The sequence below is a fragment of the Cervus elaphus genome, chromosome 5 (genome assembly GCF_910594005.1).
Source record: "Cervus elaphus chromosome 5, mCerEla1.1, whole genome shotgun sequence".
NCBI classification, from domain to species: domain Eukaryota; kingdom Metazoa; phylum Chordata; class Mammalia; order Artiodactyla; family Cervidae; genus Cervus; species Cervus elaphus.
The window spans coordinates 64,930,417-64,958,133 of NC_057819.1; the positions used below are offsets into that span (position 1 = coordinate 64,930,417).

Sequence of the window (27,717 nt, forward strand, 5' to 3'; positions counted from 1 at the left end):
TCTATGTGAGGGGTCTTGGCAGAGATGAGGGGTCACGGGCGTCCTGGGTTCCATGCCACACAAGCCACAGACGCCACTCTGTCTGGTCACCACTCTTCTTTCTTGATTATTAGAGTCCACTGAGGAAAAAGTAAGTGTGGCTGGGAGGGGATCACACTTAAAGCATACCAGCAGCTAACACTGTATTTTTATCAGTTGGTGCTTGGCTGGATGAGTTAATAACCTGGAAGATGGCTGCCCAGGGAGGGACACGGTGACGAGTGGACATGCTAGAGAAAGGGAAAGTGCAAAGATTCCCGGCCCCTGCTTTATGATTTTATTCAGAGTCTTGACTGGTCAAAATCACCCTCCACACCTCATATACCTCTATTCTTCATTTACCTTGAGTATATGTGTCCCAGCTGCAGCCTCTCACCTAGGAGGTTATGGAGCAGGACAGCCTCAATTCGCTAAGGAGCCTTTCTCTGCGGAGACAAGGAACCAATTATACAACCAAATTAGCAAAGTAGGCCAGGGGCAAATACAGTAGGGCTGCCAGATAAAATGCAGGATGCCCAGTGAAGTTTGAATTTCAGATACCATGAATTATTTTTATTTTAATGTTGACTAGGACAAACATATTAAAATTTTTTAAGTTGTTATGTGAATATACTCAATACAACTGAACTGGATACTTAAAAGTAGTTAGGATTGTTTAAAAAATTATTTGATGTTATGTGAGAGTCTGGTTTGACGGGGTGTCTTGTATTTTTTATGAACTGAATCTGGCTTTTTTTCCCTTTGGTGGGACTGTGGGTTTGTGGGTCTCCATTCTCCAACCAGAGACTGAATCTGGGCCACAGCAGGGAAAGCAGGGAACCCTGGCGCCCAGACCACCAGGCCACCCCCTGGCAATTCTAAAATGAGGAGGAGAACCTCCCTTCTCTTCCCCTCCGCTGGAAGCCATGGTAAATGTAGTCCAGAAGATTCTGCAGGGCTCAGCAATTCGGCTCCTGAGGCGCGGCTCCTGATGGAGGCTGTGGGGCCAACAGTCCGGGATGAAGGCTGGGCTTCCAGATGCAGAGCCGCGCTGCTTCCCGGGGTCCACCAGCTCCGGGGCGGCCCGGCGGGACAACCCCTGGTGTCACAGGCCCACCGGGGCTGCCCAGAGGGAGGGAAGAGATTGAGTCCCAATTACCAAACGATCCTGCAAGACAGGCCCTGACAGAAGTCAGAGAGTAATGGCCCCAATATGCCTGTCATCGCTCGGCCTCGCTCTGGCGGACACACCCCATCTTTAAGCTGCGGGGCCATGCCGAGGCGCACGTCTGCTTTAAGCAGACCCAACCCCACAGAGGGAAATCTGGATCTGCTGAAAATGCAGTCGTGAGTGATTATTTTATCCTGTTGTCAACAGGAAAGATGATAAGCTTTCTTTACTGAGTAGAACTCCCCTAATACATTTAAAATAGGATACCATTTGGAAAAGTAAAAAGAAAATTAAAAATAGAGGAAGATTGATTGGCATACCACCTTGAGAATAGCCAGGGATGGCAGAAGCTGGTTATTCCTGCAGGAGGGCCAGCTCCCTGGCGGACATCCTCTGGTGGACAGGACGCCTGGTGGGCATGAGGCGGGCTTAGCTGCTCAGCGGGCAAGTCGCTTTCCTGGAGGTTCACAGAGCCAGTCTCCTTATGTCCTTTCTAGGCGGCCTGCAAGTTTGTGAGGTCAGGCAGCTATTTGTTTCCATTTGTGTGGTCCCCTTCAGCTGATGTGGCTGGCAGGAGAGGGAGAAGGATGAAGAGAAGGCGGAGTGGCGAGGTGCGGGGCACTCGCTGGGCTGGGGGTGGGGGGTGGGGGTGGTCACAGGAGAGGTAGCTTGCTCTGGCGGAAGGAGGGTGCAGACAGGTGAGGGAAGCCCCAGGCTGTGGACTGAGCCGGGACTGCTTTCAGAAACAGCCATTCAGTCAGCATCAGGTGACTGGCGTGCCCCACACACAGCACCAGGGCAGCAGAAAATAGATGCAGCTAGTGATGAGGATGATAATCCTAGACAAAATCCAGTCTCTTGTGTCATGGATTGATTTGTGTTCCCCCACAAAGATATGTTGAAGACCTAACCGGTTGCACCTCAGACTCTTATTTGAAAATAGAGCTCTTGCAGATGTCATCAAGCTAAGACGCCACCAGACTGGAGTCAGGTGGGCCCTAACCCGTTATGACTGGTGTTAGAAGTAAAGAGACGTGTGACAACAGAGACTCACAGAGAGAACCCGTGTGATGTCCAAGACAGACTGGAGTGATGCGGTTGCACACCAAGGGTCGCGGAAGATGGCCAGCAAACCCCCAGGAGCTAGGAGAGAGGCCCAATCGGGGTTTTCCCCTGAGCCATCAGAAGGAACCAATGCTGCAGACGCCTTCATTTCAGACCCAGCCTCCAACACTGGGAGACAATACATCTCTATTGCTTTAAGCTGCCCAGCTTGTGGCTCTTACTGAAGGCAGCCCTAGGCAAAGAATATCCACCACGGTCACATCGGCAGTGCATTGTTACCGTGCGGCAGGCATCATGCCAAGTGATTTACACAGTTACATCATGTATTTTTCACCACAGCCCTAAGAGAAAGGACGCGCTGAAACTGAGGAAAAAGGAGCCTGGAGAGTTCTGAAGTCAAATTACTTCAGGTAGAAACTTAGTCAACAATGAGAGAGGTACTTTCAGGTGAGAAACCTGCAAATCAATCTTCAGAAGCAATAACTTATTTCATCCAGGTATTAGGTCAGCCCTCCTCAGCACTCAGAGGAAAGAGGTTTAAGCTAGTAAGTCACTGGATGAGTGACAATGGGCTGCAGAAACAAACGAGCCCTGAAATCCAGTCTCTGGAAGTGTCCATCACATTCACTTACAAGGCTAGGTAAGTGGAATGGCAAGTCTAGATGGCAACTGAAAGGAGAGCCGATGAGAGCAGCTGTGGTCACTTCAAGTCGGGAAGGATTCAATTTATGACTGCTTAAGTAATAATATTGCTAAGAAAAATAACTAGAGTTCATAATAAAGAGAAAATTTCTTGACAGCAGCTGGCCAGTGTAATGTTAGTGGCTAAGCTTCGGTTAAGCATGTCAGAGATTAAATGTGGGTAAACAGGATACCATTTAATTGTTTTGCTTCATGTTATTTCTAAAATATTCAAAATTGATCCCCTATAAGTAAATACTGTATCTTGACAAAGTCTTTTTCCAACATATGCATGTGTGTGCAAGTCGCTCAGTCATGTCCAACTCTTTGCAACCCAATGGACTGTAGCCTGCCAGATTCCTCTGTTCATGGGATTTTCCAGGCCAGAATACTGGGGTGGGGAGCCATTCGCTTCTTCAGGGGATTTTCCCAACCCAGGGATCAAATCCAGGTCCCCTGCATTGCAGGAGGATTCTTTACCATCTGAGCCATCAGGGAAGCCCTTTCCAACATATAATATATTATATATGTTGGAATATATTATATATTCCATATAAAGTATATTATATATAATATATGTTCACAATATATAATAAGTATCCAACATAGATACTTATTATATGTCTGTTGAATGACTAACCGAGATGAATGATAGGTGTTCATACTATGAAATGAGATATAGCTCTTTTCTTCTTCACATAAGGAACAGGCAAAAACAGAACACAAAACAACAACAACACTATGCCCTGGGATGCTCTTCTCCTCTGAAGTTTGGGTTTTCATGCGCCAGGAAAATCAAAGAAAAAACTGGACAAGTTAGCCAGTAAAGACATTAACAACATTGGCCATATACTGACACCATCAGTAATGTGAATCAGAACCCAAAGCTGGACCCTGCATTAGAAGAAGAGTGATCTTTAAATTGAATACATTCAGGTTTTGAGAAATCTCACGGCATTGTCCTTATTTCCCTCATGTTGTCAAAGCAAAATTTGTCCATCAGCGCGGAGCTGAGCCCCCTGCCTTCCCTCCAGAGTCTCACAGACAGAACCCCAGGCGTGGGGGGACAGCCCTTCCAGGGCCTGGCGCCAGCGGGGGACAGGGGCCGGACGTTTCTGGAGGAAGAGGGGTGGGGTGCGCCCCGGCACGTGGCCCCCTCCCCCGGTTCCCAGCCGCCTCCTGACAGGCCCGCGACCCCCTTTCACAGAGCAGGGCAGAGCGGGGTGTGGAATTAGCCTTCTCCTGGGACAGCGCCAGGCCCGGCTCCTGGATGCCCGCCCTCGTCTCCCCGGTGAACAGTTCTCACAGGGATTAGTCTGCCGTCTCAGAACTGAGCGCGCACTTCCTTTCCATCTCTCTGCCACCTGGGAACCTGTCGGCCCTGCAGCCGCTGGACTGCCTCCTGGCCCCCTGGCCCCGCAGCTCCCCGTGGCGCTTCCTGGCAGAAAAGAGGCAACAGAAACAGGAGCACAGAGCCCCACGCTGGGTTCTGGGGGCTGGGTCATGTGGCCCGGCCCTGGGCCCTTCTCTCTGTTTGCCCCTGGTCCAGGCCATCGCTGAACGCCCTGCCTCCAGCCTCCGTGCGTGGGAAGGGTGCTTCCTGCTGACCAGACAGTAGACTCCAGGGAAGGAGCCGTCTTTATTCTCCTAGGCTGGGGGATGCACGCCGTAGAACTGGTCATGAAAAAGGAATGCAAAGATGAGTACAGTGGACAGTTACAAGAATTTTTGTTTTTATTTGAACGCAGGGGATTGCATGTGAAAGGCTCTGGGATGCAGCAAGTACATAGCTTTTAATTAGTTGGATGACATGGCCATTGGGTAGCCAAGTAAATATAGCAATTAATACATCTTTATTTCTTTACAGATCAGTAAACTAGAGAAGCAGGATCCAGTGCCATGGTTTTCTCCTTTTAATTGGGCTCTTGTTTAGATACATGTGTGTGTGTGTTCCCAAGTTTAAACTTTCAGAGTTATATAACCATTCCCCTTGGCTTATAATCAAGCTTTCAGATTAGCTGGAGGTGCCCTGGAGACGGGGGAGTTGGCATGGGGCAATGTACGTGACCCTGTCAGGCTCCCTGGTCACCCCTTGGAAAGGTGTTTGCCTGTAGGTCACGGAAGAAGGCTGCCGGCAGGTGGGTCCCAGTGCCCATTTTTGAGGCTCTGGGCCAATGCTTTGAGCAGCTCGAGTTCTCAAAACTGTAATCACAAAAGGTGGAAATTTCATCACACTTTGCCCTTTGAAAACATCCCGGAAATTCAGTATGTCACTGAAATGTCTACACTACCAGGAGCTACTTGAGAAAAAGTCAAATTTTCCAGTTATTTAAATTCTTCTTTCAGTGGTGTGCTCCATCCTGAATAGGAACTGTGTGGATCTTGGAAGCATCACCTTGTGCAGCCCAAATCCTAAGTGTTTCCTTTCTTCTCTTGCTTGCTAGAAGTTACCATCTCCCAGCTGTCGATTAAAATAAAAATTATGACTGTTTCTGTAGGGTTAGTAAACATGATGGAAGAGAGATTAGAGATAGCACTCAACATTTCAAACTTCATTTGGTGGGATGCCTATCTGCCATTGGTAGAACATACAGCTCTCCTAAAATCCAAACCAGCTAGTCATGCCCTGGCATCCATGGGCCACCAGAGTTTGTGAATCACAGTTTAGGGCACCAAGCTCTTAGATCCCTAGTGAGAGGCCTAGTGAAATGTAAATCTCCCAGCCACCTCTCAGCTCTCCAGAACCTAGAAAAAGCAAGTGGAGTCTAGGGAACCTCCAGGCATTATTTCCCTGCTCCAGAGGGGACTGGGGAAGAGGCCCAGCCACCAGCTGCTGGCGGAAGGCACGCATTTCAGTACAAGCAAGGCACCTTGATCTTCGCGATGTACTTGGTGCAGAGAAGGCCTTCCAGTGCCGATCACTGTGAATCAAGCAGAGATGTGACACTCCAAAGAACCCCTCCCAGCCTTTAGTTCTCAGTCTGATTTGCAGTTTCAATGGGAGGTTAGTAGGACAAGTAAGAAAACAGGCAAGCAGCCCAAGAATGTGAAAGTGGTTCCTGTGACTAAGATAGACCAGATTAGTGTCCCTTGACCTTTTATTTTTCAAAAAAGAATAGCATCATTTTTCTTATCATTACAAATAATGTATTACTCACCGAACAAATTCAAACATTGAGAGAACTATTAAAAACGAAAGCTGAACTCTATCACCCTGAGATAACAACTGTTACAATTTGGTGACCATTTTTCTGATAACTTTGTGTGTGTTTGTGTATGTGTGTGTTTGTATGCCTAGAAATAAATTTACTCAAGGGGATAATATGCTTGTTTTTATGTAACTGCCTTTTTTAGCGATCAACAATAAATATAACTATTTATCAAGACTACCTCATAGAGTTGTCCTTTGATTCCAAGACATTCCTGCCCTCAGGATACCAAAATCCCCCAATGCTCATGTTGCTTATATAGAACTGTGTAGATTTTGCATATAACTTAAGTTCGTCTTCCCATACACTTTTAAGTATCTCTAGATTACTTATAATGGGCTTCCCAGGTGGCACAGTGGGAAAGAATCCACCTGCCAATGCAGGAGACACAGGACACAGAGATGCAGGTTTGATCCCTGGGTTGGGCAGATTCCCTAGAGAAGTAAATGACAACCTGCTCCAGTATTCTTGCCTGGGAAATCCCCTGGACGGAGAAGCCTGATGAGTTTCAGTCCATGGGGTCGTGAAGAGCTGGACACTACTGAGCAGACAGCACACACACACACAGATTACTTTTACTACCTAATGCAATGTGAATGCTATGGAAACACTTCCTGTTACATAGCAAATTCAAGTTTTGCTCTTTGGAACTTTTTGAAACTTTTTTTCCTGAGTATTTTTGATCCCAGATGATTGAATCCATGAATGTGGAATCCATGGATATGGAGGGCTGACTATATTCCACTGTACGCTGTATCATAATTTATTAGCCAACAACAATTTGACATACACTTAGTTTTCTTCTAGTGTTTCACTGTTATATGTTACACTGCCATGGACATCTTTTGGATATTTGGCTGATTATTTACTTAAAGGTGAATTTCTAGAAATTGTGTTACTGAATCAAAGGGAAAGTTTATATCAAAGGTTGATACAGGTTATTATTCTGCCCTGCAGTTTAGAATCTCATCAGAATACAATGGTGCCCATTTCCTCATACACTTGCCAACAGCAGGTTCTGAGATACTTTTTAAACTTTGCCAATCTGATGAACCCATATATATGTGTATGTATATATATATGTATATGTACATATAAAATAGCATTGCTTTCCTAATTTATGATACTGAATACCTTTTTTTGTAATGAAATAGCTCCCAATGTCCTTTTTTAAATGAAATAGCTCCCCATGTTCATTTTTCTAAAAGGGTATTATTACTTTTTTTTTTTCAATTGTAAAAACTCTTTATGTCTTAGAAATTCACTGTCATATATTTTTAGAATGTTTTAGAAAGACAAAGAATAATTTGTCTTTTGGTTCTGGTAGTTACAGAAGCTGTTTTTAATGAGGTAAAATTTACTAATATTTTGAAGAACTGATTTAAAATATTATAACCATGATTTGGTTGTTATTATAGTGTATGTATGGTTCCTAATAAAAACATAAATCTTTGTTCTACCGAAAGTTCTCCTTTTATGTAATTTTGTTCTTTTATGTAAGGATCTAGTTCCTTGACACACAAGTAAGTTGCTAGTTGCTTCCATATCATTTACAAATGATTCATCTTTTCCCTTTTTGATTTGAAATGTCTCCTTTATTACATATTAAATTTTCATTTATTGCATGGGACTGTTTTTAGACTTTACCTTCTTCCATATATTTGATTATCTACTTATGTGCCACTAACCACATTGTTTTAATAGTTTTATAATATATTTTGATATTAGGTAAGTACCCAGTCATTATCCATCTTTTTCTCCCCAAATCTTTGACTATTCTTAGGTCTTCTATTTTGACTTATTTTTAAAGTAACTTCTGTTGTTGATTTGATTGAAGCATATAGAAAGGTACACAAGTCAAAGTATATAATTTGATTGATTCTCAAGAGTGAAACCATTCATGTTCTTACTACCCAGGTCAGGAAACAGAGCATCCCAGAACCCCTAGATCTCCCCTTGTGACTTCCAGTCACTAGTCGTTCACCAAAGGTAACCACTGTGTTGATCTCAATCACCACGTTCATTTTACTTTTATTTATTTAAAAAATTTTAAACTGTGATAAAATACACATAGTATGTAATTTACCATTTTAGCCATTTTTAAGTATACAATTCACTAATGTTAATGCTCAGAATCACATTATTGTACAATCAATCTCCAGAACTCTTTTCATCTTTTAAAATTAAAACTCTATACCCATTAAACCATAACTCTCCATTTTCTGCCCTCCACCCATAGTCCCTGGCAACCAGCTATTCTACTTCCTGTCTCTGTGAATTTGACTACCCTCGGTACCTCACAGAAGTGGAATCATACATATTTGTATCATTTGCTGGCTTATTTCACTTAGCATAATGTCTTCAAGATTTAGCCTTGTATCAGATTTAGCACATGTCAGAATTTCCTTCCTTTATACTGCTAAATAATATTCCATTCTATGTACATACCACACTTTGTTTATCATTCTTCTGTTGATGAACTCTTGGGTTGCCTCCACTTATTATTGCAAATAATGCTGCTACGAACATGGGTATACACATATTTCTTTGTCACCTTGCTTTAAATTCTCCCAGAGGTGGGATTGCTATATCACATAGTAATCAGTTCAGTTCAGTCGCTCAGTCATGTCTGACTCTTTGCAAGCTCATGGACTGTAGCACGCCAGGCTTCCCTGTCCATCACCAACTCCTGGAGCTCTCAAACTTATATGCATAAAGTTGGTGATGCCATCCAACCATCCCATCCTCTATCGTCCCCTTCTCCTCCAGTCTTCAATCTTTCCCAGCATCAGGGTCTTTTCCAGTGAGTCATTTCTTTGCATCAGGTGGCCAAAGTATTGGAGCTTCAGCTTCAGTGTCAGTCCTTCCAATGAATATTCAGGACTGATTTCCTTTAGGATGGACTGGTTTGACCTTCTTGCAGTACAAGGGACTCTCAAGAGTCCTCTCCAACACCACAGTTCAAAAGCATCAATTCTTCGACACTCAGCTTTCTTTATGGTCCAACTCTCACATCCATACATGACTACTGGAAAAACCATAACTTTGACTAGATGGACCTGTGTTGGCAAAGTAACATCTCTGCTTTTTAATATGCTGTGAAGGTTTGTCATAGCTTTTCTCCCAAGGAGTATATAGCAATACAATTTTCAATTTTTTGAAGAACCACCACCACATTTCCCATAGTGACTACATTATCTTTCGACCCACCAAGAGTGAATGAGAGGTCTAAATTTCTTCACATCTTCTCCAACACCTATATTTTTATGCTTTTTTAAAAAATATAGTAGTCACCTTAATGGCTGTGAAGTGGTTGCCTTTGTTTTGAACTTTGCATAAATTGAATCATTAAAAACATATCATTTTGTGTCTGACTTCTTGTTATATATTATATATGTAATATCATTTTTGTATCATCCCTTTTATTGCATTGAACAATATTTAATTAATTTTCAATGTTTTATAATATCCTATAGTTCATCCAGTCTAATGTTGAGGGACTTTGAATTGTTTTTATTTGCTTATTACCATGACTACTACTGCCATGAAACTTTTTAATGTCTTTATGTGCACACATATATGCATGGCTGTTAAACATATACCTAGGAATGGAATTTCTGGGTCATAATGTATCCACGTATTCAGCTTTAATAGATGCTGCCAGTTTTCTGAAGTTGTACTAATTTGCACACCTTCTAACAGTGTATGAGATCTCTCTAGCTGCTCCATATCCTCACTGACATTTAGTTGTTTAACCTAACCATTCTGGTGAGTAAAAAGTGGTATCTAATTATAGTTTAAATTTGCATTTCCCTGATGAATAATGAGGTTAACCAACTTTTCAGATGTGTATTAGCCATTTGGATATTCTCTTGTGATATGCATGCTAAGTTCTTTGCCCATTTTTCTGTAGCATTTTCTTCATTTTTTTCCCCCTCAGTAACTTAAAGGACTTCTTCATTCATTCTGAATGAGCCCTTTGTTAAAAATATATATTGCATTTCTTTTTTCAGCCTGTGGCTTGCCTTTTCACTCCTTCAAATGGTATCTTTTGATGAACAGAAGTTCTTTATTTTCATGTACTCTAATTTATCTATGGCTAGTGACTTTAATGTCCTATTTAAGAAATTTTAGCATATCTTAATAGCACAAAAATATTCTCTTGTGTTATCTTCTAAAACTATAAATGTTTTAGTTTTCACATTTAGATCCACAATCCAGCTGGGCTCTTGTTTTGTGGGTTTTTTAATCATGTGAGATAGAGATTAAGAAGAGGTTTTCTCCATAAGGATATCCGTTGACCCAGAATCACTTATTAAAAAGATGGTTTTTCCCCCCACTGTACTACAGTATCATCTTTGTTACAAATCAAGTGTTGGTTTGTTTCTAGTTTCTCTATTCTGTCCATTGATCTGTTGTTTTTTTTCCTGTTTTTTTTTTTTTTCTTTCTCATGCCAGTACCACACTGTCTTAATTACCTAGCATTATAATTTGTGTTATCAGGGTGAGTTTTTCAGCTTTGTTCTTCAACATTGTTCTGGCTATTCTTGGCCTTGGCCCTTTGTATTTCCACATATAATTTAAATTCTTGTCAAATTCCATGTCTTAAAAAAATACTTCCAGAATATTTTCAAGGTTTATATTGAATCTATGGATCTCAAGGAAATTGATATCTTTACAATATTATTTGCTCCAATCCACAAACATGGCATATCCCTCCATTTATTTAGATTTTATTCACTGTCTCTAAATAATGTTTATAGTTTCTGTATAGACATCTTGCACACCTTTTGTTAAAATTATTTCCAATAATTTGATTTTTAAATTCTATTTAAATGAGATGTTTTTAATTTAATTTTCTAATTATTTATAGTGGATATTTAGAAATATAATTTATTTTGTGTATTAACCTTGTTTCAAATAGATTTGCTTAATTTATTTATTAATTTGAGAAGTTGATCTATAGATGATCTGGATAGATCATTAATCTTTAGTCTTCTTTACTCTTCAAATATTATCTTCTAAGCTACTCCTTTAAAGATGACACATTTTTCCCTAAAAATGACTTTAACTGCATTCCACGTGTTTTATTATATAATATTTTCATTATCATCAAGCTAAAATATTTTCCAGTTCCTTTGAGATTGCCTCTTGGAATACGGTCATATTGAGGAACTATATTTTTTGTTACTGATCTCTTGCTCTGTTCACTTTTTTTCTCAGCATTCCTGAAGAAAGGCACTAAATTATACTAAGTGGGTCATCTGTAAGTCCTTGTAGCAAATTTTAGATCTCATTCTAGCTTGGATAACATTTTAGCCATTTCTTTTTAATTTGTTCATATTCTGCATTACTGCTATTTCCTATCTTTTCAAATGTTCGACCCTATTCCTGCCTCCCTCATTATATAGCTGATGACCTAGATCTCTGAATGTATTAAGGTTTGAATTCATTGATGTCTCCACCTCAAGACTTGTCTGTCTTATCTATCTTTTCCTTTTCCTCCTTTACTCCTGACTCAGAAGACACATCTCTCCTGTTTTGTCAAAGAATCTCTGACAAAATCTTAACTCAATTGACTCTTCCTAAGCCTTGAAGTGAAGTGTTAGTTGCTCAGTCATGTCCAGATCTTTGCGACCCCATGGACTTTAGCCCACCAGGCTCCTCTATCCATAGGATTTTCCAGGCAAGAATACTGGAGTGGGTTGCCATTCCCTTCTCCAAGGGATCTTCCCAACCCAGGGATCAAACCCAAGTTTCCACATTGCAGGCAGATTCTTTACCACTGAGTCACCAGGGAAGCCCTTCTAAGCCTTGCCTACCAATAATTACTCTTCTTTTCCTGAATCTCTTCATCTCCTCTGGTTTCTTATTTTTTGTCATTGAATTCACTCAAATCTCCCCATCTCAAAACAAACAATTCTTGCTTCAATCCTGTTACCTTCAATGACTCCTATTTCTAAGTGGTCAGAATGGCAAACTGTTCAAAAAATCTTGTCTCAGCTTCCTGGGCATTGATTCATCCCTTGAAATTTAGCTTCTGTCATCATCACTCTACAGAAACTCTTTTTAATAGCCTCCTTTGGAATCCAGATAGGAAAAGAAGAAGTGAAACTCTCACTGTTTGCAGATGACATGATCCTCTACATAGAAAACCCTAAAGACTCTACCAGAAAATTACTAGAGCTAATCAACGAATATAGTAAAGTTGCAGGATATAAAATTAACACACAGAAATCTCTTGCATTCCTATACACTAACAATGAGAAACAGAAAGAGAAATTAAGGAAACAATACCATTCACCATTGCAACAAAAAGAATAAAATACTTAGGAGTAAATCTACCTAAAGAAACAAAAGACCTATACATAGAAAACTATAAAACACTGATGAAAGAAATCAAAGAGGACACAAACAGATGGAGACATATACCGTGTTCATGGATTGGAAGAATCAATATTGTCAAATGGCTATACTACCCAAAGCAATCTATAGATTCAATGCAATCCCTATCAAGCTACCAATGGTATTTTTCACAGAACTAGAACAAATAATTTCACAATTTGTATGGAAATACAAAAAACCTTGAATAGCCAAAGTAATCTTGAGAAAGAAGAATGGAACTGGAGGAATCAACCTGCCTGACTTCAGACTCTACTACAAAGCTACAAGACAGTATGGTACTGGCACAAAGACAGAAATATAGATCAATGGAACAGAATTGAAAGCCCAGAGATAAATCCACAAACCTATGGACACCTTATCTTCGACAAAGGAGGCAAGAATATACAATGGAAAAAAGACAACCTCTTTAACAAGCGGTGCTGGGAAAACTGGTCAACCACTTGTAAAAGAATGAAACTAGAACACTTTCTAACACCATACACAAAAATAAACTCAAAATGGATTAAAGATCTAAATGTAAGACCAGAAACTATAAAACTCCTAGAGGAGAACATAGGCAAAACACTCTCTGACATAAATCACAGCAGGACCCTCTATGACCCACCTCCCAGAATATTGGAAATAAAAGCAAAAATAAACAAATGGGGCCTAATGAAACTTAAAAGCTTTTGCACTACAAAGGAAACTATAAGCAAGGTGAAAAGACAGCCCTCAGAATGGGAGAAAATAATAGCAAACAAAGCAACAGACAAAGGATTAATCTCAAAAATATACAAGCAACTCCTGCAGCTCAATTCCAGAAAAATAAATGACCCAATCAAAAAATGGGCCAAAGAACTAAACAGACATTTCTCCAAAGAAGACATACAGATGGCTAACAAACACATGAAAAGATGCTCAACATCACTCATTATCAGAGAAATGCAAATCAAAACCACAATGAGGTACCATTACACGCCAGTCAGGATGGCTGCTATCCAAAAGTCTACAAGCAATAAATGCTGGAGAGGGTGTGGAGAAAAGGGAACCCTCTTACACTGTTGATGGGGATGCAAACTAGTACAGCCGCTATGGAGAACAGTGTGGAGATTCCTTAAAAAACTGGAATTAGAACTACCATATGACCCAGCAATCCCACTTCTGGGCATACACACCGAGGAAACCAGATCTGAAAGAGACACATGCACCCCAATGTTCATCGCAGCACTGTTTATAATAGCCAGGACATGGAAGCAACCTAGATGCCCATCAGCAGATGAATGGATAAGGAAGCTGTGGTACATATATACCATGGAATATTACTGAGCCATTAAAAAGAATTCATTTGAATCAGTTCTAATGAGATGGATGAAACTGGAGCCCATTATACAGAGTGAAGTAAGCCAGAAAGATAAAGACCAATACAGTATACTAATGCATATATATGGAATTTAGAAAGATGGTAATGATAACCCTATATGCAAAACAGAAAAACAGACACAGATGTGCAGAACAGACTTTTGGACTCTGTGGGAGAAGGCGAGGGTGGGATGTTTCGAGAGAACAGCATCGAAACATGTATATTATCTAGGGTGAAACAGATCATCAGCCCAGATTGGATGCATGAGACAAGTGCTCGGGCCTGGTGCACCGGGAAGACCCAGAGGGATCAGGTAGAGAGAGAGGTGGGAGGGGGGATCGGGATAGGGAATACATGTAAATCCATGGCTGATTCATGTCAATGTATGACAAAAACCACTACAATAATGTCAAGTAATTAGCCTCCAACTAATTTAAAAAAAAAATGGAAAAAAAAAAAAAGAAAATTCAGTGCATACTTACAGCAAAATAAATAAATAAATAAAATAAAATCAATAAATGTTCAAAAAAAAAAAAATAGCCTCCTTTGACCTAAATCCTAAGTCCAATGGCCTCACCCCAGTGTTCAACTTCTTTTACTTTTCTATAACATGATCAAGTACTTCTTGATTCTTCTTGGCTTCTCTGACATTTTTTCTTGTGTCTCCTATTTCTCTGACAGACCCTTCCATGTCCCTTGCATTCTCCTTCCATCCTGTATAGATGTTCGCCATGTCTCTGTTCTAAGCTATCTCCTTCTTTCCTTCTCTCCCCACTCTTTCCCCCTTTCACTGGCCCATTCACATTCACGACTTTTTTTTTATTACCTTAGGGTAGGTGACTTCCCCCCAATTTATTTCCAGTTCCATTTTTACTCTTGACTTTTAATTCCTGCTACTTATTGAATGTTTGTCCCTGGATGTCCTACCAACCCCTCAAATTCAGCATGTCCAAAATAAGAGTTTCTTCCCAAATGTTTTTCTCGACTATCCTCTCTCTGTTAAAGGTACCAAGAAGCTCCTAGTAACTCAGAACTAAAATTCTATAGTCATCATTGGCTCCTTCATCTTCTTGTTCCATCCTCCAACAAATCTGACACTATGTTCTGTTACTTTCCAAAACGCCCCTTCCTTCGGTCATCACTACTCTAAGTTATTACTTTTGCAATAACTTAATGTAGTTTAATTACTGTTTCTACATCTTGTCTAGCTGGTTTGATGCCACTAGACTAATGATGCTTAATACATGTTAAATGAATAAATGAATAACTGAAGCACAGATTTAATTATGCTTCCTGATGGTTACCTCCCTATTGTGGACTAAATGAAATTCAGACACCTTAACCTGAGTTCCAGACTCTTTGAATCTAGTTCTAGAATCTATCTCTATTTTTCCAGCTCTTAGTTCAGTTCAGTTCAGTCGCTCAGTCACATCCGACTCTTTGCGACCCCATGGACTGTAGCATACCAGGCTTCCCTGTCCATCACCAACTTCCGAAGCTTGCTCAAACTCATGTCCATCGAGTTAGTAAAGCCATCCAACTATCTCATCCTCTGTTGTCCCCTTCTCCTCCTGCCTTCAATCTTTCCCAGCATCAGCTCTAAATCTTTTCCAGCTGTAAATCTTTCATATCCTGTATGTTTCAGTCAAATATGCTATCATTTTTCAAGCTGTGTCCTGCAATACAATAGTACCCTTCAGGAGGTTAGTACTTGTTTGTTGATTTTTTTTTAAGTTCTTTGATAGTTAAATGTAACCAATGTCAAAGAGCTTTCCTGCACAATTCTCAAAGCCTTTACTATTCTAATATACACTGTGAATTTCCAATTGAGGGGAAAAGTATGTGCTATTTCTCAATGCTATTTGACCATGAACCCTATTTAAGGGACCATCACTTATCTCACTAGACACTAATGTTCCCAGGAACACATTTTGAAACAGGCTGATACAGATGTTCCTTTATTCCCCAAACATACTCCCTTCCTAACATCATCCTCTGAGACTAGAATAGTGATTCTCACCAAAGTCGACTTTGCCCTCCAGAAGAAATGCAGCAATGTCTAGAGACATTTTGGTTGTCACCACTGGGAGGGATATCCAGTGGCTGGAAACCAGAGATGCTGTTCAATGTCCTATAATGACAGGACAGCCCCAACAGCAAAGAAATATCCAGACTCAAAATGTGAATAGTGCCAAGGCTGAGAAACCCTGACCTGGAAAAGCCTCACTTTCGCTTCCCTGGGCCAGGGAAAGCTGTACCCATTTCTTAAAGTCTAAGTTCGGTCGGTCAGTTGTGTCCGACTCTTTGCAACCCCATGGACTGCAGCATGCCAGGCTTCCCTGTCCATCACCAACTTTCTTAAAATCTAGATCAAATATATTCTCTTCAATGAATACTTGATGTTACTGCCTAGGTTGTCCTCCCTTCTAACCAGCCACAGCACTTTGTAACTTTTCCCCACATAGCATTTATCCAACCCTTCCCGTATTATACATATTTATGTACATTTATAACATCTTATACTAGACCTTAATGTTTTTCAGTACAGAGGCAATATTGTGATCATTTATTCCCTTTCTCCAAATAGCTGGCAGAGTATTAGCAGTCACTTCTCACTTGAAAAACAAAACGGGGGCTTCTCTGGAGGTCCAGTGGAAGTCCAGTGGGTAAGACTCCACACCTCCACTGCAGGAGTGCAGGTTCAATCCCTGGTTGGGAACCTAAAATCTCACACTGAAAAAAGAAAAAAGAAATAAAAAATGAAAATTAATTTCACTTCCATTTCTGTCACCTCCTAAACTTAACTGTTCGCCCTGTCTTGTCAGTATTTCCTTCACGTTTTCCCCACATCTTTGTTTTTCCTTCCATGACCATTGCTACTGCCTGGTTCACACTTTATGGCCCCAATGCCCTTATTTCAATGACAGGGAGGGGAAAGGCTGTCAAGGAGAGAGCTCACTCTGAAGTCTGCTACTCCTTGAGTTGACCCCAGGCTCTCCCCTTCCTACCGGTATCTGTACCGAGGCAGAGTACTCGCCTTTCCCAGGAACTGTGGCTCTTCCTGCCAGTGTGCCTCTGTCCACCTTGCAGAGTTTCTGTGAGGCTCAAAGGCAAGTTCAGAAAGGACCTGAAATACAGTGGGTGCTCAACAAGGGAGCTCTCGTCGTCAGTCACTTCTGAAGGGTGCCTCCTACCCCCAGACTCTGCTCCAAAGCCTTTTCTTTGATTCTCCATCACCACAAAGTCCAAGTTGCTGGGATTCAGTGCTCTGGAGATTGATTACTGATTTACTGAGAGAATTGTTAGTGTCACTCGCTCAGTCGTGTCTGACCCTCTGCGACCCCGTGGACTGTAGCCCACCAGGCTCCTCTGTCCATGGATTCTCCAGGCAAGAATGCTGGAGTGGGTTGCCACTTCCTTCTCCAGGGGGTCTTCCTGACCCAGGGATTGAACCCAGGTCTCCCGCATTGCAGGCAGGCTCTTTACCAACTGAGCCATCAGGAAGCTATTTTACTGAAAGAAATTTATCTTTAATTCCAAACCCCCAACTTCTGACAAACGGGTCCAGTCACTGCTTCAAATCGTCCTGAGCATACTCAGCTCCACAGGCTGCACTGGGGCTCTCTCTTGGAAACCTCTCTTCTTTGTTCAGATCCTACCCATTCTTCCAGCTCAGTCCACCTCTTCATTCTGTAAAGTCTCCGTGACTCTGATCAACAAGGATCCTTTTCTTTTCTGAATATTCAGAATCCTTACAGTCTTCCCTTAATAAATCAATTAATCTCCACTGCCTAATAGATTCTCATGTAGGGAACTCCGACAACCAACTTCTACGATTACCTCATTTTTGTGTGTTCTCTTGCTTTCTTACTTTAGATTGTAAGTTGTGTGAGGACATAGCCACATCTTACCAAGTTGCCTTGCACACACTAGAAGGCTCCAAAAATATTCAGTCCAAAACACTCGGTGTCTTCTTAACTCTGAGCAAAGAGTTGGTCATGACTGAGCAACTTTCACCTCACTAATTCTGAGGAGCCTTAAAATGTCTCTTCTCTTAAACCTCATGGCCTCCTTTAGAGGGTCCCTTTGGTATAGGCAGAAATGGAGAGTGATACGGATTCAACAGGGGAGCCAGGAGAGGAGGTCAGTGCACCCAGGCTCTGAGAAAATTCTTCTAAACAAGAATAAAGGCAATCAGACACTAACATCTTAATTAATAATTTTAATGGCTTATCCAAAATAATCCTCTTGATTTGGAAGGATTATGTTCCACTTGACAAAACTACCAACCCATGTGGAAAGATGTCTCATGTGCTGCTCTTGTAGTTACAGCAGGGCCTGGTGGGACACAAGGGGTCATCCAGCAAAGTGATCCAGCCAAGTGCTTGGCTGGTGGGAGCCTTGTCTCCAGGCAAGCAAGAGAGCCCTGCACCAGATGCCAGCATCCTAAAACCAACAACAATCTGGAAATAATTCCAAACCTACAGAGAAGTTTTCAAAATGGGAATAGCACCCTGGTGGCTCAGTGGTAAAGAACCTATCTGTCAATGCAGGAGACGTGAGTTTGATCCTAGGTTGGAAAGATCCCTTGCAGAAGAAAATGGCAACCCACTCCACTATTCTTGCCTGGGAATCCCCTGGATAGAGCAGGCTGGCGGGCTATAGTTCATGGGGTCACAGAAGAGTTGGATACAACCTAGCAACTAAGCAACAACAACAATTCCCCCATACAGCATTTCATTCAGTTCAGTTCAGTTGCTCAGTCATGCCCGACTCTTTGCGACCCCATAGACTGCAGCACACCAGGCTTCCTTGTCCATTACCAACTCCCGGAGTTTGCTCAAACTCATGTCCATTGAGTCAGTGATGCCATCCAACCATCTCATCCTCTGTCATCCCCCTTTCCTCCTGCCTTTGATCTTTCCCAGCATCAGGGGCTTTTCTAAGGAATCAGTTCTTAACATCATGTGGCCAAAGTACTGGAGTTTCAGCTTCAACATCAGTCCTTCCAATGAACATTCAGGACTGATTTCCTTTAAGATTGACTGATTTGATCTCCTTGCTGTCCAAGGGACTCTCAAGAGTCTTCTTCAACACCACAGTTCAAAAGCATCAATTCTTCGGCGCTCAGCTTTCTTTATAGTCCAACTCTCACATCCATACATGTCTACTGGAAAAACCATAGCTTTGACTAGATGGACCTTTGTCAGCAAAGTAATGGCTCTGCTTTTTAATATGCTGTCTAGGTTGATCATGCTTTTCTTCCAAGGAGCAAGCATCATTTAATTTCTTTTAATCTCATTAGATTTACCTTTTTGCCCCTTCTATTAACTGTGGTCATTCTCTATTTTTTTTCCTGAACTATTTGAAGAGTAAGTGACATATATATAAGCCACTTACATAACGCTTCAACGTGTATTTCATAATAATAATGCCACTTTTGTGCATAAAATTCAACAGCAGAGTTATAACTTCACTAAACTAAACGTTAATATGATTCTTTCACCTAATCAACCGTCTGTTCTCCAGTTTTGTGAATTGGCACAGTAATGTTGTTTATTGCATTTCCCCTCCATTATAGGATGCAATCTAGAATCAGGGATTGCTTTTAGTTCTTATGTTGATTTAGTTTCCTTTATTCTGAACTACATCCATAATTTTTCTTTATCTTTTATAATATCAATGTTTTTAAGGAATACAGTTCCTATCTAAATAACAAAATGTTTGTAGGCCGAAAATCCTAAATATTCCACAAAATACTTAGAATAAATTAATTCAGGAAAGTTGCAGGATACAAAGTCAACACACAAAACTCAGTTGTGTTTCTATACAAACTAACAATGAATAATATGAAAAGGAAATTAAGAAAACAATCCCATTTACAATAGCATTCAAAAAGAATAAAGTACTTAGAAGTAAACTTAACCAAGGAGAAGAAAGACACTGAAAACAACAAAACATTGTTTAGAGAAATTAAAGACACAAATAAATGGCAAAACATTCAATACTCATGAATGGGAAGACTTATTAGTAAAATGTCTATACTAGTCAAAGCAATCTCGGAGTCAGTAAAATCCCTATCAAAATCTCAATGGTTTTTTTTTTTTTGGCAGAAATAGAAAAAAAAAACTTGAAATTCATGTGGAATCTCAAAGGAGCCCAAATAGCCAAAACAATCTTGAGAAAGAAAAATAAAGCATATTACAAAATACAATAACCAAAACTGTATAGTGCTGGCATAAAGCCAGGCATATAGACCAATGAAATAGAATAGAAAGCCCAGAAATGACCTATATGTGGTCAACTGGTCTTCCACAAGTGTACTATGGCTCCACAATGGAGACAGATAGTATCCTCAACAAATGGTGTTAGGAAAACTGGATATTCACATTCAAAAGAATAAAGTTGGACCTTTACCTTATACCACATACAAATATTAACTCAAAATGAATTACAGACCATATATAAGACCTGAAGCCATGAAACTCTTAAAAGATAACATGGAGGAAAAGCTTCATGACTGGATTTAGCAATGATTTCTTGGATATGACACCAAAAGTAGAGGCAACAAAAGTAGACAAATGGGACTATAGCAAACTTTAAAACTTCTGCACTGCAAAGGAAACCAAACAATCAAAGCATGAAGAGACAAGCTACAGAAAAGGAGAAAATATTTATAAACCATATAACTGGTAAATGGCTAATATCCAGAATATAAAGAACTCAAAATTCAACAATAAAAAACAAAAAATTCAATTAAAAAATGAACAAGACTTGAATAAACATTTTTACAAAGAAGACATACAAATGGTCAATAAGCATATGAAAAGGTGCTCAACAATACTAAACATAAGGGAAATGCAAATCAAAACCACAATGAAATATCACCCCATACCATGAAGATGGTCACTATCAAAAAACAAACAAAGCAAAACAGAAACCCCCATAGAGCCAGAAAGCAACAAATGTCGGAGAGGAGGTAGAGAAAAGGAAATTCTCACACAGTGCTGGTGGGGATGTAAAATGATGTAGCCACTATGGAAAACAGATGGAGTTTCCTCAAAAAATTAAAAATAGAACTACCATATGATCCAGCAATCCCTCTTCTGCAGATATAACTAAAACATTGAAAATACAATCCTGTAAAAATAGTTGCACACCCATGTCCATAGCAGCATTACTCACAATAGCCAAAATGTTGAAACAACTTAAATGTCCATCAACAGCCATGAATGGATAAAGAAAATGAAGTATATACATATATATACAATGGAATATTATTCAGCCTTTAAAAAGAAAGAAATTCTGACACATGCTAGAGTATGGGCAAACTTTGAGGGTGTTGTGCTAAGTGAAATAAGCCGGGCAAATACTGCATAATTCCATTCATATGAAGTATGCAAAGAAGTCAAACTCAGAAACAGACAGAAGAATGTAGTTGCCAGAGGCTTTGAGGGAGGGGAGCAAGAGAGTCCTCCAATGATAAATACATATGACAAGTTCTGGAAATCTGTTACACAATGTGCATGTAGTTGATACTACTGCACTGTGCACTTTAAAATGGTTAAAAGGGTAAATTTTATGTTAGTGTTTTTTTACCACAACTAAATAGCTAAACAACCAAAACAGTCCCCCTTTGGGGTTTGTCAGATGATTCCTCATGATTAGAATCTGTTTATGCGGGGAAGTTCGGGGGACTCCCAAAGTTGTGTACTCCTCAGGGAGTCCTGGAGGCATGTGGTATCCACCTGGCTCTCAACGCCGATATTAGTTTTAATGAAGACGTGGTCTTATGTCTCCACTGGGTAGTTACTCTGCCTTCCTTGGCAGCTGATAGGCAATCTGTGGGGAAATACTCTGAGACTATGAAAACATGCTGCTTCTCAGCAAACTTCCCCTGAAGTTAGCATCCATATATCCATCCTTGACAACCTAAGTTTTTATTATGATGCTTCAAAAATGATGCTTTTTCAACATGAAAACTTTTCAAAAATATTTTCACCCATGAATTCTTTCACATTTATTGACCAGTACTTGACTTTCTGGCCTTCCCCCATGGCTCAGCAGTAAAGAATCCCCCTGCAATGCAGGAGCCACAGGAAAAGCAAGTTTGTTCCCTGGGTTGGAAAGATCGCCTCTAGGAGGGCATGGCAACCCACTTCAGTATTCTTGCCTGGAGAATCCCATGGACAGAGGAGCCTGGTGGGCTACTCTGCGAGACCATAGGGTCGCAGAGTCAGACATGACTGAAGCAACTTAGCACGCGCGCACTTGACTCTCTGCTGTGGTGAAAGCCCTTCCTTCTCATTCATTCATTGATCTCTTTATCACTGGCGCGGATTCAGAGAGCCCTATTTTCTAACGGCCTATTATGCACTATGTCCTCCACTATTCTGGCGCTCAAATTGGTCCAGAACTGGCCACTGAGAGCCTCTGCCAGCTGCTGCTCCATCTTTGTGCCCCATCATTTTTACAGCCCTTGGTTACTTTCTGGCAACACAAAATGTTCAGCACCTTTTCAAATCATGGGTAAAATCAAGAGAGACGGAGGAGAAAAGGAAAGAAGAAAAAGAAAGTAGGATATCAGGGGAAGAGACAGATGAGCGGGAATGTAGCGGCAGACTCGGATCCACTGGCCCCTCTGAGAGAGGTGGCCCAGCCCCCAGCCTGTCCCAGAGAGCAGAGCCAGGCCCCCGGGAGACCAAGAGGACTCTGTGCTACACCTTTGGAGGCAACAAAGTTTGCATTTTGCTTATGATTCTGTTAGGTGCAGATGACAGAAACCCAACCCGGAACAGGAGGAGAGAGAGAAAGAGTGAGAACTTATTGGCTTATAAGCCTGAAAATAATGGGGTTTCAACACAGCTGTGTTCAGTTGCCAGCGACGCTGGGTCTGGATGCTGGGGTGGATGCTGGAGACAGTTTCTGCCTGTCTGTCTGGTCTCCCTCCTTCTCTCTGTTGCTTTTATTCCTGGTCAGCCTCTCCTCCCAGGTTGACAGAAGTGCCCCCAGCCATGCTTGATAAACCCTGCTCACTTTGCACCCCTCCCGCCCAGGCTGACAGCAGCCCTGGGAGTGTCCCGATGGCAGGCGCCCGAACCAGGCCCTGTGCTGGGGGGGCGGTGCTCTCACGGCCAATGCGAGCTACCTGCTCCCCCTGGGCCAGAAGGGTGGGCAGAGGCCCCCGAACACGTGGTGGGGTGGCACCCCAAAGACCTTGGTCAGACTTTTACCGATAGGGAGGAAAGAGGTGTTGGGAAGGGCGACACAGAGTCACCGTGTTGGGAGCAGGGGGCCCTCGGTCCCCCGCTGTGACTTCGGGATGCAAGGATAAACTGCAGCCCCGCCTCCTTGCTGTGACCACCACGGTCCCTTGTATGAACAAGGCCCCTGACAAGAAAGACGACATGGAGCTCTCACCTCAAGACTGAGGCTCCCGTCCGCCCAGCTTGCTCCTGGCAACCTGTGCCCGCCAGCAGGCCCAGAGCTGCCCGCAGGGCCTCAGGGCCCGGAGCCCACAGGAAGGGGACAGCCCGGCAGGCCACGGGGTCCTCTCCCCACCCCGACAGGCCTCGTCTCATCACTCCTCCCCAGGCCCAGGCCCCACGGGGCAGTCAGTCACAGCAGGGTGTGATATCACGTCAGGTGACAGCCCAGAGCGCCCGCACATAAGCTGACAGCAATCAGCTTATCTGGAAGCCACCCCAGCTGAGTAAAGGGTCATTATCAGAATTATTCACACAGACTTACAACAGCAGGAAGTCGGCAGAGGAGGCATTGCGTCACCCTCGCTTGAGTCACAGCAGCACGGTTGAAGCCCAAAGGAGCCTGCCCTCCCCTCCCCTCTCTTCCCTCCTTTTCCTGGTTCCTCAGAGTCCTCTCCCTCCCCGCACCAGCCGGCAGGGAGAAGTCACCTCAGGGCCCCCTCAGGTCTGGTCTTCCTTGCTGCCCTGAATCTGTTTTCTGAGAAGAATTACACCCCAGAAGGTGAGGCCTCTGCAGGATGGGGGGGTGGGGTGGGGGAGTGGGGATGCTTCCCAATTAAACCCAGGCTTAGAATGGTCCCACCACCGGCTTTGGCATCAAAATGTCAAAACAAGCCATTTCATGGACCTGTTCCATTGCAGGTCTGGTTCCCACAGCTGCGGCCTGCTTAATACACATCCTGTGAAGGAAAAAAACGACACAAGTATTCTGCGGGGGAGGCAGTTCCAAGGACTCGAAGACCCGCCGAACGTTCCCCCGCCTGCTCACGCGTGCCAGCCTGGTCCCCACCCTGCCACACCCACCCCTCCTGCACCTCTTTGCCCAACAAGCCCGCACCTGCAGCACAAACACTCTCAGAACCCGCCCGGCACACACACATCCCCTTGTTCTAGCCAGGCAACCCCTGCAGGAGGTGTGGGAAAGAGGCGGGAGCAGCCAGTGTGGTTAACGAGGTGGGTTCAAAGGCGGGGGTGCCCCCTCACCACCCCCAATAAGGGCATCTAAGAACCTCGGGCCTGGCACTTCAAGGCAGGCTCAGTGGGAGAAGATGAGGCTTGTGTGGAAGAGAGAGAGCTCCGTAGCCTGTGTACCAATTTACCCATAAAATGTACTTCAAGTTCCTAGCTGCGTAGACACTATTTCAAATATTGCTTTAGGCCCCACCCCACCCCCAGCTCTGGACACCGCTGCTCCAGCAAATTGCATCTTAGGAACGTGGCGATCCTGACCTGTTGCACAAAAGCAGGGTCTTGGTCCAGTAACTTTTTTAGGTTAGCATATTTTTAGGTTGGGCTTCCCTGTTGGCTCAGATGGTAAAGAATCTTCCCTAAAAAAAAAAAAAGAATCTTCCTGCAGTGCAGGAGACCTGAGTTTGGTCCCCAGGTCAGGAGGATCTCCTGGAGAAGGGAATGGCAACCCACTCCAGCATTAACTGGAGAATCCCACGGACAGAAGAGACTGGTGGGCTATGGTCCATGGGGTTGCAAAGAGTCAGACATGGCTGGACGACTGAAAAAGAAAAAAAAAAGGGAAAGAAAAGATTTTTAGGTTAGATATTTTTAGTAACTGGTTCTTAGAGGCCCAGAGGCCAGAGTGTCAGAGTGATAGACCCGGGGCAGAGGAGCCAGGGTGGGTGGGTTAGGAGAAATCTGGACTGTGCCCGGCCTCCTTCTAGTCACCCAGAGGAATGCAGGGACCTCCCAAAGCAGAGGGCCATGCAGAGAGCACCCGGGGATCGGCCCAGGGCTGTGTGTCTTCCCTAACCCCAGTTCTAAAGGCTGGAGTCTAGATTCCGGGTGTCAGCGGGGTCAGCTCCTCCTGAGGGGCCTGAGGGAGACTCTGCTCTGGGGTCTCTCCTTGGCTTGTAGATGGACATCTTCATCTTCCCCTCGCCCCGTGTTCTCCCCGAGTGGGCTGTGTCCAAACGTCCCCTTGGTGCTAGGGCATCAGACAGGACTGGGGCTGTCTCACTGACCTCATTTTAATTTGACCCTCTCTAGAAACCTATTTCCAAATAGGGTCACATCTGGAGACGCATTGTGGTAGGAAGCCTGTGTCTCTGTTTGTGAGGGGAGTCCACCCCCAGCGCCCTGGCTCCCTGGACTCTGCTCTCAGGGGACTGCCTCAGCACTGACACCTCATAGCTTTTCTGCCACAACCTTTTCACGTGCTTCTGACAAACTCTCCCACCCGTGGCTGACAGGGTGCTCTTAAACTCTGACAAGTCGCGAGGTCAAACGCCTGGGCTTTCTTTCTCTCAGGATCTCAGGGCCACTGGCCCCCAAGACGGGAAGGCGTCTCGCGCGGCACCCGCGCTGAGGTTGTGGGGTCTCCCCTGGCGCCCCGCCCCCAGCTCTCTGCTGCTCGGGGCTGGGGCCTCGGCGTCCCAGGGGAGAGCCACAGACAGCGGGTGGGCCCGCGTGTGTCTGCCGGGGTCTCGGGGATGCTCCAGTCCCCGAGGCACAGAGTCATGTGCAGGGCCTGACTGCGTCCGGCAGCTCGTCCCAGCCTCTGACCTTTGCAGACAGGGACGTGGTGGTGGCCACCTCGGGTTTTACTGGCATCCAACAAGTGAGTGCCGGGAGAGTCACCTCATGTGTCCTTTTGTGAGTCCAGACCAGGCAGGCCCCCACGTCCTGAGAACACGCGTCGTCTCGGGCAGGCCGCCCCGTCCCTCCCCCGTCCTTACTCCTGCTCCGGGAGGTGAGCGGCTCCTTCCCAGCTGGGTTCCTGTTTCATCTTCTTCCTATTAATTAATGGGGAGCTCCCACCTCTCAGCAGTGCCCACTATTCATCTCAGAACAGGCAAGTCTGAACACGGGCCCCTCAAGCACAGCGGGAGAGAAGGCGAGAAGGATCAGGGCGCCCCTGGATGGGAGCCACAGGCCCTGGATTCCGGCCACGGGGAGCCAGTGTTCACTCTTAGGACACCACGTTCAGGGTCTTGGACATCCTCTGCGGAGGCCCAGCCTCAACACACGCAAGGCAGCGGCTGCCCTGAGGTGGACAGCCCACTGCCCACAGCCCACTGCCCACGGCCACGTTCACCACGTTGGGAATGACTCAGGGCAGGGGAGAACCAGTGAGTGCCCAGGGGGAGCCCCTGTTGCTTTTGTTTCCCAGCACCGCAGTAACACTAGGAAATGTAAAATCACGTTGTTAGAAAATTTGTCCCTCTGCTCACTCAGGTTTTGTAAAACCTGTCTAAAATGAAAATATTTTCTGAGAGTATTTTACCTTAGCAAGGAAGACTTCAGGACTGGGACGCAGGACTTTTTAAGACTCCAAGATTTCACTGCAGGGGGCGCATGGTCAATCCCCGGTCAGGGAACTAGAATAATGCATACCATGCAACTAAATAAAAAAATTTAAAATTTAAATAATATTATTATGGGACTTCCCTGGTGGTTCCGTGGTTAAGATTCTGCCCTTCGAGCTTCCACTGCAGGGTATGTGGGTCTGATCCCTGTTCAGGGAAGTCCCACATGCTGCATGGTACAGCAAAAAAAAAAAAAAAACTGGGACACAAAACTCCCCCTTTGGTCAGGATGGGCTGTGTGGGGAGTTAGGGGGAGAGAAGGAGCCGCCCGCTGAGTGGGAGTAAGTGCTGGAGAGGGATTCCGCTCAGGGGGAGCCTTGCTCTGTAGTTACCCATCAATAAATGTCAAGTTCCAGGCACTTCTGTCACCATCGTCTACAAGAGAGGACAAAAGCCAGCTTGTGGCCAGGGAGCCCAAGGAAGGAGGTGGACTTGGGGAAGGTTAAGTCTGCAATTCACTTGTCTTGCAAAAATCATTTTTAGTCAGTGAAGGAAGTTTTCAATGAGAATCAGAACCTGATTCTCTCTCTCAAGGTTTCAGTGAGAATCAGAACCTGATTCTCTCTCTCTCTCTTTTTTTTTTTTTTCCTATTTTATTGCAGAACATTCATGGGAAAAAAATCAGCATTTCTCAGGCATTTTTTTTCCTTTTAAGAACCCTCACAACTGACAGGGTAAAGCATCACAACCCAAACAACACTTTCTTTTTTTCAAGGCATGAAAGACTCCAAAGGGGGCGTTTCTGCTGCAGGGTTAACATGTTGTTATAAACCTTAGGATCAAGTACTTTATTGATTGATTAATTGATTGATAGAAGCATAGTTAATTTATAATGATGTGACAGTTTCAAGGATAGAAAAAAGTGATTCTGATATGTATTAATATATATTCTTTTTCAGATTCTTTTCCATTATTGGTTATTACAAAATACTGAATACAGTTCCCTGTGCTATACAATTGAGTACTTAAAATTGGGAAAACAATTAAAAAGAGGACTACCCTGCTGTGTTGGGTATTCCAGGTG

The 27,717-nt window shown here is 43.3% G+C and overlaps 1 long non-coding RNA gene across 2 annotated transcripts in view; it reads right to left on the minus strand.

Annotated features, from left to right (window-relative positions):
• Window positions 1–588: 588 nt before the first annotated feature.
• LOC122694209 overlaps window positions 589–27,717 on the minus strand; it is an 85,276-nt gene continuing 58,147 nt past the window's right edge. The window contains exons 5-6 of one of the 2 annotated variants that reach the window (XR_006341136.1): window positions 1,513–1,691; window positions 589–1,140 (exon numbers count right to left, since the gene is read on the minus strand). This is a non-coding gene — a long non-coding RNA (uncharacterized LOC122694209). Of the gene's footprint in view, window positions 1,141–1,512; window positions 1,692–15,448; window positions 16,622–27,717 lie in introns of those variants that run through there. The other variant, XR_006341135.1, reaches the window with a different exon arrangement.